Source organism: Panthera uncia (assembly GCF_023721935.1).
Source record: "Panthera uncia isolate 11264 chromosome C1 unlocalized genomic scaffold, Puncia_PCG_1.0 HiC_scaffold_3, whole genome shotgun sequence".
Classification (NCBI taxonomy): Eukaryota; Metazoa; Chordata; class Mammalia; order Carnivora; family Felidae; genus Panthera; species Panthera uncia.
Window position 1 is genome coordinate 108,100,827 of NW_026057584.1, and position 6,596 is coordinate 108,107,422.

Below are 6,596 nucleotides of genomic sequence, written 5' to 3' on the forward strand. Positions count from 1 at the left end.
TCTCTGCCCCTCCCCCGTTCATGCTCTGTCTCTCTCTGTCCCAAAAATAAATAAAAAACGTTGAAAAAAAAAATTAAAAAAAAAAAAAAACACAGCTGAAAGAACAATAATAAACTGGAAAATAAGTCTGAAGACATTCCTAAGAATACCACTCAGGAGAGACAGAGATGGGAGTCCTGAAAGAAAAGATAAGAGACATGGAAGGCAAAATGAGAAGAGCCAACTTACATTTAATAGAAGTTCCTGTAGGAGAGTACGGAGAGAAAAGGAAAAAGAATTTTTTTCAAAAAGTAATGGCTGAGAATTTTCCAGATTTGATGAAGGACATGAATCTTCCAATTCAGGGATTATAATGAGCTCTATGTAAGATAAATAAAAATAATTTAATCGTAGGACTCCAAGGCCAAGGACAGTTGGACAGAAAAGATAAATTGCCTACACTGACCTCAGACTTCTCAACAACAATAACCAAAGCATCATGACAATGCAATAATATCTTCAAAGTGTTGAGAGAGAATAATTACCAATGTGGAGTTTCTTACTCAACTTAATTACTCAATGGTGAGGGTGGCCTCTAGATCCAGCCACAGATATGCGGGGAAAATAGAGAATAGAAGAACATGCTAAATGATACAAGAAGGATGACATCAGCAGCATTCAGACTGTGGAGGATTTCACAGGACAAATGACTTGGTTTCCTCAACAAACAAATCACAAGGAAATTTTAAGAAGAGAAAAAAAAGAAGAGAAGGAGAACCCTAAAAAAAAACTTAAGAGACAAATCAGCCAATCTTAGCGAATAGATCTTATTTGAACTGATTCAAACCATGTTAAAAATTATATTCAAAAGACAATTGGATGTTCGAACACTGACTGGATAGTTCATAATAATAATGAATCATTGTTAACTTTTTTAGGTGTTATTGTGATATTACAGTTATCTGTTTTAAATATTCCTTATGTTTGAGAGATGTACATTGAACTATTAAGACATTCAATGATATAATGTATAGCGTTTACCTCAGAAAAATCTAGTAAGTAGAGATAAACATAAAGCTACAACTATGAGTTGATTGTTGAGGCTGGATACATGAGGCTCATTATTCTATATGTGTGGTGTTTGAATTTTTTCACAAAAAAAAGCATAGTAGTAACTCTCATTTTAAAATAAACCATTAGTTGAAAAAGCATCTTTCATGGTATATATATACACAATGGAGTATTACCCGGTCATCAAAAAGAATGAAATCTTGCCATTTGCAACAACGTGGATGGAACTAGAGGGTATTATGCTAAGCGAAATTAGTCAGAGAAAAACAAATATCATATGACTTCATTCATATGTGGAATTTAAGATACAAAACAGATGAGCATAGGGGAAGGGAAGCACAAATAATATAAAAACAGGGAGGGGGACAAACATAAAAGACTCTTAAATATGGAGAACAAACAGGTTGCTGGAGAGGTTGTGGGTGGGGGGGATGGGCTAATGGGAAAGGGGCATTAAGGAGGACACTTGTTAGGATGAGGTGTTATACCTAGGGGATGAATCACTGGAATCTACTCCTAAAAACATTATTGTCCCATATGCTAACTAACTTGGATATAAATTTTTAAAAAAAGAGAGAAAGCATCTTGCAAGTCTATGGGTAAATACACTGTGCTATATTACTATAATTAATACTATGGAGAGTTCAAATGAAAGAAATAGAGCTACATGTAACAACATGAATACATAACTTAATGTTGGCAGAATAAAGCAGGTTGTGGAGTATGGTACTATTTATATAAAATTTAAAACCATAAAAAAAAAAGGAGCATGAAACAGACATTTCCAGGCAAAACTGAGTCTCCTACCAATAGATTTGTTTTGTTTTGTTTCATATAGGGTTTTTCTTAGAACTTTTTTCCAGTTTTATTGTGATAAAACTGACAGACAGCATTGTATAAGTTTAAAGTGTACAGCATAGGGGTGCCTGAGTGGCTCAGTTGGTTAAGCATCGACCTTGATCTCAGCTCAGATCTTGATCTCAGGGTCGTGAGTTTGAGCCCTGCATTGGGCTCTGTGTTGACAGCGCAGAGCTTGCTTGGGGTTCTCTCTTTCCCACTCTCTCTGCCCCTCCCCTGCTCATGCTCACTCTCTCTCTCTCTCTCTCTCTCTCTGTCTTTCAAAATTAACTTCAAAATAAAATGTCTCTCAAATAAAACAATCTCTCCAAATAAACTTTAAAATTAAAAAAGTGTATGACGTAATAATTTGACTTATATATACTGTGACATGATTACCACGATAAGTTTAGTTAACATCCTCATCTCCTATAGATACAAAAAAAGAAAAAAAAGAAAGAAAAAAAGAGTTTTCTCCTTGTGATGAGGACTCTTAGCATCTACTCTCTTGACAACCTTCAAATATGCCAGACAGCAGGGTTAACTGCAGTCATGTCGACTAACATCCCTAGTATACCACTAACAGATTTTGACAGCTACAACTTCTAAATGATTACTTCAGAAGGAAGAAATTAAAACCAGAAAGAGGATCTGAGATGCAGGAAATAAATGGGTGACAAAGAACCAGGTGAATATATAAATCTAAATGAGTACTTACACTATAAAACCATAATTATGATAGTAAATAATGTGGATGTAAAAAGGTGAAACTAAAACATGGGGCAAGGGAAACAGGTAAGACAGAAACATGGGGTCAGAATTAAACCCTGCCGATGTCCCTGCATTTCGAGGAGAAGGTGGAGATGCAGATTAATTGCAGACTTTGTAAAGTATGAACGTTAAAAGTTTAGGGGAAAGGGAGCCTGGGTGGCTCCATCGGTGGAGCATGTGACTCTTGATCTCGGGGTTGTGAGTTTGAGCCCCATGTGGGGTGTAGAGATTACTTAAAAATAAAATCTTAAAAAAAAAAAGTTTAGGGACAATCATTAAAAGAGTAGGAAGAGAATGCATCGTTGGCAAGCCAGGGGAGAGGGGAAAGGGAACGAAAACTCAAATCAAAAAAGACATCAGGAAAGGAAAATCAAGAAGAGGGAGGGAGAGAAGAAGTTAAGCACAAAGCACAAAATAAAACGTAAGGTAAATCCAAATGTATCTGTGATCACAAGAAATGTTAAGAGTTAAATGATGGGGGATGCCGGGGTGGCTCAGTCAGTGAAGCATCCGAGTCTTGATTTCAGCTGAGGTCTTGATCTCAGGGTTGTGAGTTAAAGATCTGCATTGGGCTCCGTGATGGGCATGAAACCTACTCAAAAAGAGTCAAATGACAGAGGTAACCAAATGGGACTGTTTTTCAATCCAGCTATGTTGCACTTACAAGAGATACATTCAGGACATAAGACCATGGCGAGACTGAAAATAAAAGAACTGCGGGGGCAGGGGCGGTAGAAGGGAAATAACAAGGAACAGAAATGCCAGGCAGTAAAATAAAGCTGCAGTAGCTACGTAAATGGCAGATGAAAATGCACTTTGAGGCAAAAGTGCCTGGAGGCGATCAGTGATAACAATAATGGTAATGACATATGGATGGTTCACCAGGAAAATAAAACACTTTACTTGAATGCACTTAATAACATGACCTCAAAATATATTGGGCAAAAACTGATAAACCCACAATTGTACTGGGAATTTTGAACACAACATTTCCAATAATTGGCATTCAGACATTAGTAGGCAGACAGCTGTTCTCAACAACACAACACCAAGCCGGGCCTAATAAGACATATGTTGAGCCCTGCACCCAAAAAGCACACATGCAACATTTAAAAAAATTAACCCTGTCTGAGACCACAGAGCAAGTCTCAACAACATCATACAGATCATGGTATAATTAAATTAGCAATTTAAATCAAGAGAGGGTCATAGAGGGGCTCCTGGCTGGCTCAGTACAGCATGCGACACTCGATCTCGGGGTTACAAGTCCAAGGCCCACTTTGGGTGTAGGGATTACTTAAAAATAAAATCTTAAAAACAAAAGATCATAGAATCAGAAGACATGACAACAGGCAGGCTGTAAGTGGTCCCCTTTCCACTCCAGACAGGGCTCAGAGGGCCTGTTCCAGGTAACAGCTCTGACCCTTATCCACAAAAGTAAGAAAGCGCTGTAGCAGACAGCCACGCCTGCCACTTTGTCCAGTATGGGCCTGTCCTGTCCCCAGTGTCAGCTAGGACCAGTCCGAGTGGCTTCCTGGAGTCCTGTGGAAGGCGCATAACAAGGTCTCTGTGAGAGCAGCTGTGACCAAGGCAACAGGACTGTGTCTCTCTGAGCTGAGGCAGCAGGTGACAAGTAGCCCGCACGCCGGCTCACCCAGCCCCTGCCTGGGGTTACCTCCTCACCCCAGCCTGAGTGAGCCACTCAGAGGGAGCTGACGCTCGTTGCCTGCAGGCTGTGGGGTACCGGCACTGGTGCCCAGCTCACCCCCAAAAGACTCCCCACACAAGCCCGGACACACAGAGAAGCAACTGTGTCCATCAAGAGCAGAGACAACAGAGTCAGGCAGGGGGCTTAGATTCTGACCAAGGGGAGACTTTGGAGGGGCTACAGGACCCAGGCAGAAGTGGACCCCATGTGCCCCAGGGCCGGGGGGCACTTGTAAGAAGCCACTTGGAGGAGGGGCACTGCCTGCTTCTTGGAAAGACAGTTGGAGGTTCCTCATCAGGAAAGCCCGAGGAGTGAGAGTCAGCTTTGCATGTCTGCTCAGGCCCAAAGGGCCTAAAGGCAGAAGCCACCCTTCCCCTTCCTGCCACCTCCTGTTCCTCTGCCAGCTCCAGACTCAGGACATGGCAGGAGAGACAGACACCGACCTGTCCGTCCTTCCATGGGCTTCCCTGAGCTGCCCAGAGCTGAGGGTGCAGAGGGCTTGGCTGTGAGTGACGTTCAGGGACGTTTTCTTCACATGGGACTGGATATTTTCAGTACTAAACGAGAGCCATATGGTGGCTAAAAGTAACTGGAGACTTTTTTCTTTTCCAGCAGTGACCTTGGGTCAGGGCGCCTGTCACCGGCCAAGCCCATCACATACCTCATGGAACAGGAACCCCAGGCTGGGAGGGGGCTGCCCACAGGTCCTGCAGCCCAGGGCCCTTGGTCCTTCCTGGTGTTTGGCTGCTCAGCTTTCCTTCGATTTGGAGGACGGCCAGCCTCCTCCCGTCAACTGTCCCTGCTGGGGGCCCTGCTTGCTCGCTGGAGAAGGGAAATGGGGCAGCTTCGAGCTGATTCTCCCTGGGTACCAGGCACCTCAGTCGTCTTGCAGCCCTGCCAGGTACAGAGGTACAGACCCCTTCTACTTGACTGGCACATGTTTAGAAATGGAGTTTAGGGGGCACCTGGGTGGCTCAGTCAGTTAAGCATACAACTTCAGCTCAGGTCATGATCTGACAGTTGGGGAGTTCGAGCCCTGCGTGGGGCTCTGTGCTGACAGCTCAGAGCCTGGAGCCTGCTTCGGATTCTGTGTCTCCTTCTCTCTCTGCCCCTCCCCTGCTCGCACTCTGTCTCCTTCTGTCTCTCAAAAATAAATAACGTTTAAAAAAAATTTTTTTTTTAAAAAGAAAAGAAATGGAGTTTGGAGCTGGAGAACGTTGAGGCAGGGGACGCACTCTGCAGGCGCTCCCGCTCTGTAGTCTCACACCCAGAGCTCTCACCCACTTGTGTCCCCTGCTCAGCTCCAGATCTGTCCCCAGCTCTCAAAGCTGGCTGACCCCAGGCCGCCAGGTCCCCCGAATCCCAGCACAGCGGCTGTCCCATAGTGAGTTAAATTGATCATTTCTGACACTCATTGAAAGAAGAGGTGTGGCTCCCTGAAGAAGCTAGCTTATAGTCAGTGTGGCTGGTGAGTGAATAGTCATGAAAAAGAAATGAACTATAAGGTTATTAATCAATCCAGTCGTTGGCCTCTGAAGACAGGTTTTTATTATGGAAATGCTCACACACATACACAAAGCGGAGGGAATAGTGTCACCAATCCTCCACCCACCTTCACCGGCTCCAACAGTTATCGACACTGGGCCAGCCTTGGTTCACCTCACCCTCCCCGCGCCCTCCACCCCTGCCCCCACATCACCGGCCCTCCACAACGGTGCTGTTTTACTGCAAACCCAAGACATCACAGCAGCTCATCCACAAATGAGATACCATTGGTATCTCTCTCCCTCGTTTTAATGTAAGAATTACCACTATCACACCACAACACCCCAGTAATTCCTTAATATCATCAAATACAGTGTTCAAATTTCCGTAATCGTCTCTTAAGTGTCTGTGTACAAGCGGTTTACTCGAATCTGGATCCAAACCAAATCCGGCATCACGTGTGGTCAATAGGTTGCTTAAATCTCTCGGAATCTACAACAGGCCCCCTCCTCTTTTTCTTTTTCCTTGTCACTTATTTGCTGAAAAAAATGGACTTATTGGTCATAGACCTCACTATATTCTGGATTCTACTGACTGCATCTGCTTGGAGTTGTTTTTTCCGGGGGTTGTTTTTGTTTTTTTAAGTTGTTGTGTATTTTATTAATTTTTTAATTTTTCCATTTAAGGACCACTTTATTTTTTTTCATTTCAAAACCATTTTTTTTATTTGAGTCTAGTCGACACA